Here is a 10609-nt window from a genome sequence, read left to right as displayed (position 1 = left end):
TAAAAAAAGATTCAGATGTTAAAAAAGTAAACAGATGTTAAACGTTATCGCCCGACGCAAGAAAGTGAACTCGGCGAACGAGCGCTTCGAGTTTATTGCATGAACTTGCGCCCCTAAACAAACGAAGAACAAAGAACTCGGAGACGGCGCCGCCAGCTATCGGCGAGAATGAGTGCCAGCTTGCTCCTTGATGCGTCTTTGTACTTGCGCCATCGAACTTTCTCGAGAAAGCACAGGTCAGCAAATACAATCGAGAACACGCTACACAATACTTCGAGCGTGCGCGCGAACTGACGATGCGTCCAAGCATTTCTACAGGAAGAACGACAGCACTTAAGACACGTGGACGATCTTACAGCGATAGCACCCTCACCACGCGACAACTGAAACGCGACAGCAAAGCCATAGAGAAAGAAATTCTACAAGAGGGGACACTCGGCAAAAACCGGCAACACGAAACACGTCACGCCTAGTGTCAACTCCATCCGTTAGTTGACGCGGGCACCAAAAAAAAAAAAAAAAAGAAGAGTGGGAAATGAATTTACAGACAACGTATTATTATTATTTTTTTATTCTTTCCCACTAAAACTAAGAAAGTTTTACGTGTAAATGAACTTATACTTTGCGACTTATTGTTCTTGCGTTGCCTAGCAACAAGCTAGCGGCACGGCAGACGCGAGTGCATACGTCATGCGCCAGACAAGCCATAGGAGCGAGCGTGGCCGGCAGCGCATGTGAAGCTCGCGCGCTCGGCGACCCGTCTGTCTTGGATGTAGCCGCGTTTTGGGCTCCAGGCATTCCCTTGTGTGGCGTCTGCATTTCGATACGGCAACGCTGCACTACTGGACTACAGCAAGATGAGCAATTTTGTTTTACAGTCTGCGACACACTTCAAGCACATTTAGGCTTACTGCACAAAACTGAACCTATATAGTGGCGCAGTTATCGAAAAACAGCTCCGCCGTCTAGGCGTAGTTAATTTGAGGTAATTACTGGTACTGGGAGATGTTTGCGACGCTTTCTATGAGCCCAAGCATTATTATACCTTATTTCGGCAGTTTTTTGGGCACGCTCACCGCACCTGGCTTTGTGACGCAGTTTCGCGTGTACTGAATCTTACCGGGACAAGTTTTTTGGCGCTTTCTCTGACCCCAGAGATTATTGTAACTAATTTGGCTACTTTTTTGGGGTACTTTTCAAGGACTGTGGCCGCGCTCGGCGTAGTGGTGCAGCTACGAAAAGCAGCTCGCTGTGTGCCACAGTTACTTTCGCGTGTAATAAATCTTACTGAGAGAAGTTCGTGACGCATTCTCTGACCCCAAGAATAATTGTAATTCCTTTCGTAACTTTTGAGATACTTTTGAGGCATGCTTGCCGCGCCTGGGGTCGTGAAGCTGTTAGGAAAAAAAGCAAGCCTCTCGTGGTGAGTTAGTCTTGCCTGCACTGGATTTTTAGTTGGACATGTTTTTTGACGCTTTTTTATGACCCTGCAACAACATATACCTTATTTTCGGTACTCACTCTTGTCGAAAACGCGACGAGCGATTGCCGAGAGTGATAACACGGGAGTGTGTTGCTTGCGCTGGCAGGACGCGTAAAAGATAACACCGAGTAGCTCAAGAACTTGACATTTATGTCTTCTGAGCAACGGGAACCAGGCTTTGAACCCACGAATCTGTCTACAGTGCGACTAGAAGGCATTCTGCGAGCGTGTAATATGGTCTGGCTGGGAGCCTGTGTTGTAGCCACCATCGCGTCGACTGACGCCAAGTTGTTTTGAAACACGCAGTCACCCGTGCATTTGTGCTCTTAAAGTGCAGGGAATAATGCCCGGCAAGGGAGGGATGCTTGAAAATCGGATGTTTTTCTTCAGATTTTATGGCAGTGTTTGGAAAGAGTCTATTTGCTACGAAACGTATGTAAAAGTGAATTTATCTGTAACACCGCTCGTTCCCCACTTACACACGTTTCGCCTCAACACGCAATATTCCTGTTAGGTCAATGTACCAAAATGATACATGCTTGTAATTTATTTCTTTCAGCTGATGGCATCCGGTGAAGCTTCGTATGGCAACGACTGCTGCTTACCTGCTGCCACAAATTTAGATGAATGCACAAGAATCCCAGAACGAGCATTTATATAGAGCTAAATGAACATTTCATTATTTCAGAAGACGTCTTGCTCTTAATTATGAAATTGCACGTAACACGGACTCGGTGGATGCTTGTAAAGATCGTTCCGAATCATTTTTACTAAATAAAAGATTCCGCGCCAAGTCCCTGCGCGGTTCAGCAGTAGACGCGAAAAAATAAAATGCCGCGCCGATCAGCGGAGCCGGCGTGGAGTGTACCAAGTGGCGTTCAAAACGCGCACGCCAAAACCGAAACCGGGAGGTGTTAATACCATCCGCTTGGTGCGCTATAGTCAATTCGGCTGCAGGCTCTATGGGAGTGTCCGCTCTTGTTGAAATTTCTTTCTCTGTGGTATTAATCTGACACCTGATAGATCTGACACCTGTATATGATTGAAATGCTGCTAGAATACCTGCACACCACGCATTATAGATTTCTTGTAGCATTCTGTTGATTATTTCGTGATATTTACTATATCACGAAACATGAAGAAGGTAGTCTGAGACAACACAGCAGTAGGAAAGAAAATCTTGAGCGCTGTTTTCATTTCGCAGGATAGAATTGATCTGCGCCATATGATTGCACGACTTTTGTTTAGTGGTTATGCGACACTCCTGGGTTGTTTCAGAGGGTGCCCTTTTATTGTGTGACTACTACACTACGCAGAATAATTTGGACCTCCTGGTGTTTTCTAACATCCAACTAAATGTTAGTACACGTGTGTTTCCGCATTTCTCCCCATCGAAATGCGGCCACTGTGGCCGGGACTCGAATCCGAGACCTCGTGCCCAGCAGCCCAGCACCATAGTGAAAAAGCAGCCAGGGGGGTATAGACTGCGACTCTATGGACCGATCCGGATACACCAACGCCTGATACGTGCCCTGGAAGGCACTTAACGTAATGTGCAATGCGTCAAGCAATGGGAGCACTTAAACGTCACCGAACCATACGACTCGCGACCCTAACTTGCTATATATTAGGCGTCATTATCACTGTATCTCTGCAGGCATAAAGAAATTCTATCGCTGGATATTCGAAATCAGCGTCGGGGGTGTATGTTCGTGTTTTTTCAATGTCGCACTCTCTCTGCCTCGTCAATCGGCAACGCTAAGGGCGCCGACAAAACGCCTATCCAGTAGACGAGAGAGAGGCATGTAAAGGCCAAGCCGTCACATGTTAAAAAGGCAGAACGCTTCAATATTGCAAAATTGATGCCGCATATATATGCCGTTATTGATTTCACGAACTTTGGTAGCCTTCATGCAGGTCCCCGTCCCAAACGCTGGAACGTGTCCAGCGTCACAGCACACTTCCGGAGCAGGTAGGACCACCTTCGTCGGTCAGTGCGGCAGAGGCAGCCGCCATGATTTGAGATGCTGTCAGGGGCTTTCCAGATATGGACGCTTACATGCAAATATCCTGCCTCGTCAAACGCCACGTCATCTGCCATTTTCACCAGGATTCCCGTCTGCAACTGGATGGCCTAGCCAAGGATTAGTGGTTCCTAGTGAGGCGATACCTGATGCTCGAATGCATAAAGGAAACCATTACTCAACCGACCACGCCGTGAGACGCTGTTGCGCTGACCGTCTACCACTCTGCAATAAAGTGAATTAGCCGATAGCGACTACGGTTTCGTTTCTTGCCATCCGGGCATGGAATTTAGAGTATTTTTCATTGTTTTTCTAAAACCGGTGTAAGTCACCTATAGCTACCACTACGGAAATATTCTAGTAATATGGACAGAAACACTCCTGACGCCTGCTGCTACTACACCAATTTTTGTCCTTACGATTATGTTTCTTCTCTTTAAAGCACGAAACTTACTGAAAATTCGTTCCGAAAAAGTTTTCTTCCCGGGTTTTCTGGAAAGCGTTACTTGCTTCAACTTTGTGCTGGAAACTGGCGAGGTACTAGACTAAAGTGGTAGACACCCAAGTCACTTTTCCCCAAGTCACCTATCTTACGGACTTTCTGCGGGTTCAGCAATATTTGGAGAAAGATGAAAATTGACAGCCGCCTTTACTGTAACACGAAGCTAAAGAGGAAACCAAATAGTTTTTTTTGCAGTTTCGTTTCCTTTCATGAAACTTGCTTCCCCTTGCGCGCTTTCGCCGAATTGAGTTGTCCTATTGTCCTCACTTCAGCATCCCCTGGCAATCTTCTAGACTACTGCTTTGCTGAGAAGGTAGAGCAACCAACACGGATCATGGTTACGATCTCGAGACCAGCATAAATTTTCCTTCAACTTTAAGGTTTCTTTCGTAGAAAGTCTCTTGGGTGTTTCTTTGTTTTCAAGTAGTTTTGCGCTACAGTCCCTGTAGCGCCAATTTGTTCCCTTTGATGAAACATCCTGCTCTGTGCGGGTTTCCGCAGGACGGAATCGCCATTTCGTTACGTTTTATAACCAAAAGCTTCACAATCTGAGCGCATCCAGAGTTCGCTTCATTCAGACGCACTCGACCGTTAAATTGTCGTTTCCAATCTTGTCGGAGTTCCGCCATAAGCTAATGCATTGCATTGTTACAACGAAAACCACCTAATGGCGAAGAACGACTTACGAAAACATAACAGTCTATCTATACATTCCTATTATTGAGTTGCATGGTTCGAGAAGGATTTGACGCTGGTCAACTTGACTGCTTTGGAGCTAGTTGGATACCGCAAACCGTGACGCATCACGGTCGCTTTCTGAGACAGTACAATGTACAGGCTCGAACCAAGGTTGGGATGACGTACGAACTGCGCATTGCTCATCGCCCGAACGCTTGTCATTTGCTCTGCCGGTTTCCATGCCTTGGCTGAGGAGCTCCTGAATTAGTTTTTTTTATAGAGTTATTTCTCATATCCCAGCCAGTTTGAATTTCTTTTTGGGAGCCTTCTCATATTTTCTTTTTGCAACAGTGTGTTCGACATCTGACTAGATTTTCTTGTCGTTTCAGTCCATCCTAGATGGTTATTTGCGCAGAAACACTGTTTTTTCATCGGGTAGCTGACAACACAACATCCTACCGACAGATAAGTGCACAGACAGCCCGTCACGCTCGTTCATGTGGCCTGCGAGTAGGGAACGCCGTAAGAGCGTCGAATACTCTAGGAGTTTATGACACAACCCGGGCTGTCCCAATGTTTTTAAGTTTCCCGGCTGGGAAAGCCCGAAAGGGTGCCAGGCCGGTACGGCCGCACTAGCGATCTCTACGCTTAATAGATATATGTGGCCAATACTAATAGCGCGCTTACGTTCCTTCGCTGACGCTGACAGTAGAATAAAAGAGATGTGCTGATATTATAGTTTACCATGACAGTTGCATTAGATGTCAGAAGTTTGCTATGTTCATAAAATATTTGTTCTAAAACAGCGCACCTAGCCATATTCACTTTGAAGGTTGCGTAATGTGGCGTGGGCGAGCCGATCTGCCTAAAGGTGGCTTCATTGACAAATGAACCTTGTATTTCCAAGATGTCAACACAGTGCATGAAAAGGCGAAAGTTTAATAAAAATGATCTCTCAATGGAAAAGAAATGCAGGAACGTATTGGTTTACAAAATCACAAGCATGAAGCATAATATGTGCTTGAACCTGGTGTACTTTTCATTGTTTTTTATTGTTCCCATCCATTCCTCACCACAAATTATGCATTGGCCTAATGTAGCTCTACATAACAACGATTCATACACTCAATGACTGGGCGACGTGGTAGGGATTCAATGCATGTAAAGGCACATGTGCAAATAGGGACGAAAGGAGAACGAGGTAAACAAAGAACAACGGCGTTTGTGACTGCCCACATCGTCATTCTTGCAATCCTGCCTTTACGCACCATGAATGCACATGTCAGATCTCCGCGTTGCACGACATTTCAGCACAAATGCGAGCCATCACCTCGCTCGAATAAACCAGCTGCTTCATTCAAGGCTCTACCACGGGATCTTGAAAATACATTTGGCCAAAGGAAGCAGCATGACTATATTTATGCTTGATGATCCGCTCTAATAGTATCATGCTACAAAAACTTAATTTAGGAATAGATGCGAATTACGGCAATGCTCCTCATATTAGTAATGTATTCTTTCAAAGCTCGTGAAGGATTTGCTTTGCAATGTGGTATTACCCCCGAAGAAATCAAGCCTTACTCGGATAGGGGAATTTCTTCCGACTTTCAGCTATGCTAATTCCATGTGACGGTGAAAAATTGAAAGTATCTCCATGAGAAAAAGACGGCTGATTGCGGACAAAGACGAAAAGCATTCACATCCCTGTCTAAGCTTTGCAAAAGCATTTAAATTGCCGCAATTTCTTGCGGATGTTTATTAATTTTTATTGAATGCCGCATTGGGCTAATGGGTAAATCAAAGAAAATGACGCAATATACTTTTCAACGCGAGGAAGGGAAGGTTCCAATAAATATGAAGTCACGCGTTCCTCTTGTATATGCATCAAAGCACGAGCCAGTGCCATCTGCCACAACTTCTCATTCAAGTCATGATGAAAGTAGTGTACACGAAGCCGTACAAAGCGAGAGCACGGTGATACCTTTCACGAACACTCACGGACTCAGCTTGTTTCTGTGCTCGACCGCAGCTTTATGTTTCCAACTTGGGACGCTTTAAACACCACACACACTGTTATATTTAATGGGCATTTGGTATAAGTTTCATAGTTTTAATAGGTCCGGCGCAACCTTTGTTTATTTAAAAGAGAGGAGTTTTCTCCGCGAGCAGCTCGAAACAATCCGTCTTTTTTTATTTTTCCGTTTCTGCCATCTGCCGAACGCCACTGGAAACGTGGTGGAAGAGCGCCTGATCTTTCTCGGCCCAAGACGTCGCCCCCACCTGGGAGCCACACTAGGTCTACCTGCCCTAACTTCCTACCCTGCAGTGGCAAATAAAGTTGTTTCCCTCTCTCTCTCTCTATTTCACGCGTTGATTTGTGAACTTGGACCCACGTTGGGTCGGCGTCGTTTGTGCGCTTGAATATTGTGACCACGAATATTGAATATTAATGGCTCCTCGGGCAACATGTCGTTCGTGGAAGCCATGTAGTACTCACCGACTACTGGGTGAGCAGGCCCAAGTGCGCTGCGGCATTAAAACCAAGCTTTACCTCGGGCACATACGAGCACCCGAGCTAAAGGTTCCTCTTAACAGTGCGGCCGATAAAGGCTCGATGAGTGGCATTTGCCGACGCGGCCGCCTTGTAGTTAGGTATCACTGATTCCTGCACTTGCACCTACCTTTTAGCAGTGGAGGTCTTTAAACTTTAGTTTCGCGGTCAAACTTTACCAGAAAATTCAGCCCAGCTGCGCGTCGTCTCGAGTTGCCTAGCAACCACCTGCGAGAGCACCGCGCTACGTAACCTCCTCCCACCCCACGAGCGTAAAGCGGAGTCATGACGTCACAGACGGGTAAAAGCTCGTAACAGCTGGCGCGGCCACACACATCTGGACTCCTACTCCGCGCGTACGTGCTGCTACCATGGGAAGACCGAAGAAAGTCCGGACGCCCAAATAAGAAGCGGCTTACCAAGATTCGCACCGTATGGCCAAGCGAGAAACGATGTCTCAACACCGAGCTGATCCGGAACACTGACCCGAAGATCTGGCTGAGAAGAGGCAACGAGGAGTCGAGGATCTCGAGTTTCAGTCCGGGGAACGCGAGCGTTGGCGCCTGAACGCTCAACGTTCGCCGAGAACGCGATCCCGGCCTGCGACTGCTCGAAAACTTGCAGCGTCAGGCCCGCCGAGACAACAGCTTAGCAAAGCTTAGCGTAACATCGCAAAGCCTACAAACAACTTAGGCAAGCCACGCAAAATCTACGTCAGCACAAGCTCGGCTATTGACTCCAGTCTTGCAGCAGCAGTGCAAGATGCGCACGTCCTTTTTGTGTGTCTTAATCTCTTTCTTATGTAATGTAATCGAAGGCTGACTCATGCACGCGCTTCCACCATTGCAGATATGCTATGCCTCTACCATAATACTCGGTATTACTGTTAAGATAACTGTTTAGTGCCTTAACAGTTATCTCTGACATAGACCGGCACATGTATTCGACTGACACGTGGTGATACCATTTCAGCGCTTGCGCAGATAAGTTTTGTGTCTTCTTTCTTTGTTCGCCTCAGGGCTGCCTTCAGTTGATAGTCGGCGTTCGTGTTGCCCACTTGTCTACGCTTGTGTCCTGTCTGCACACCTCACCTCTTTTTTGCATTATGTCACGGATATTATTGCACGTACGTGTCCCGTTGTATCTAGTATTCCGTTGTAGCACGTTCTGCACGTTGTCATGGTTTGTGTACTCTAATGCCTTCTTCAGATAAGAAGCAAGTGTGGCTCTAAGTTGGGCCGTGCAGGAATTCTGGGTTTGTTCGGAAATTTTGAGCACCACATCTTGAGTTGCAGATGAGTCGTGAAAATAGCTGCTCCAATTGCCGAAGGTGGTGGTTAATTACACTAAAAATTATGTCTTCTAGTGCTTGTGCGCGCCTCATGTGAGAGAAATAGGCCGTAGGTTATCGGCGTCATACTGTTTCCCGTGCTAGGTGATGAACGTCCTGTTAGTCTGATTCGGAGTGATTGGGGACGCAGCTCACGATTACGTGGTCTGGGCCGGAGGCCGTGTTTGTTCAGGCAGCGGCGATTGCCTGATTGAGCGCTGCAAGCGTTATATCGCCGTCTAAATGGGACGCAGAAGCCCCAACATGTCCGGAATAGAAGTGTCTGCGGCTGCGACATGTTTGTTACAAAGTGCATCAAAAACTTCCGTATTGGATGCATACTACAAGAGGATCTTGCTGCTGAATTCGGCAGTGGTGGCAGTCCAAGATTCTGAGGGGCCAATTAGTTCGCAAGCTATGTGTCACGTTTCGCAAAGTTGTAAGGTATTGTTCAGATGATAACATAGCAAATGTCATTTCTCACGTGTGCGATGGTGAGAATATTGTGCAATGGTGCCATTCGGTTGTGAGATGTGTTTCGGCAGCGACATGATGCGTTTGAGCTTTCGCCAGAGACGGAGGATCAAATACCTCGCTTTGCAAGGGTGGATGACGTGAAAGTCAATAGCAGGCTCGCCGTTGTGTCGTGCAGCTTCTGTATGTTTCAATTTTGTCATGTAGGTCATCGGTCCATCCTTGGAGTGTGATGGATCAACCTGTCACCGGTGTCTCAATATTACGTCAATTGGTAATTCTTTTATGCGGCGTTTTGGGGCAGAAATTTGGGTACACGGGATGATCTCTCGTAAGAGCACCCTGTGAGTTGTGCCACGTGACACGAGTAATTCCGAGCAATCAATGGAACACAAGCAATCAAAGCAATTCGCGCGACGAGCGGGAAATCATGGTAGTTTACAAAAATGAAACGATCTTATTGAATCAAAGCCGAGAGTGCGCGACTTCTGTGGGTTGTATGGGGTGTATGCGACAAGGCTACCGTAGCATGGCTGAGCATCTTGAATGCTCAGACACTCTCGGCGCACAGTCATGCGCCTATATAATCAAATGCTTGAATAAAGCGAGCTTTATTGTTGTGACCATCACGCTGTTGCGACGCCGTTGCGAGTTACAATATGGATATTTTATTCTGTTTTCTTTACTCTAAAAGCTTCCTGCCAAATTATGATCTATCAGGCTCCTTTATTGCTGGATCTCGTCGTGTTTGGACTGTGCTGTCTTTCTCGCCGAAGTTATCCCCAACACCCGCCAAACACAGCACCACTTGAAAACGTATTGAGATGCCTGCAAACGGCTACAGACGGATGTCTTACTGTATGGTATGACTGAATATAAAATCCCTTTCAAAGGTAACGCAACTGCCTGAAATACACGAACATTTCTTCTGCACGCGGTAAGAACCCACTACGGGGGTCACCAGAGTCTATTCTTGTAAACGGATTCAGAACGTCTAACTCGAGAACTTGTTCAGCTACTTTTGGCTGAAAGTGCTTGAAATGACAAACGAAGTGTTTAAGGCACGGAGGCCGACGGCTTTAATGAACTAAAGAACACAGGACGGAGCGACCTCCCAAGGTCGAACATAATAAAATGGCTTCAACGCAGCGGAACTTCAACAATCAAGGATGCGTTCGCGATTTCGAACCGAGGTGCGCACACGGCTATCATTCGAAACTCGCGCAGCACAGACTGACAGCTGGAGCAAAACGTAGGTGTCCCACTGTACGCAATAGCAGCGGTGTGACAGCCAGGCTGTGATCACCTGGGCGGTTTTCAAGTAGACAGGCTGCAAATTTGTTGGGCATCTCTTTACCTGGCGGACATGTTGGGAGGCAGGAAGTTCGATAAAAAAAAAAGAACGATTGCCGATGCATCCAATGTCTGGGTCAGGAGTTTGGTTAGCCCTTTGTGTCCGAGAGGTAACAATGTTGCCACAATGTAAAATTATGCTGCGAACATCGTGTGCGTCGGCGAACTTTCAAATCGCTTTTTTCCCAGCGCTTCGACGTTTCGAAGTATAGCT

Source organism: Dermacentor variabilis, chromosome 8 (genome assembly GCF_050947875.1).
Source record: "Dermacentor variabilis isolate Ectoservices chromosome 8, ASM5094787v1, whole genome shotgun sequence".
Lineage (NCBI taxonomy): Eukaryota > Metazoa > Arthropoda > Arachnida > Ixodida > Ixodidae > Dermacentor > Dermacentor variabilis.
The sequence above is the reverse complement of the archived record's forward strand: the minus strand, read 5'-3'. Positions refer to the sequence as shown.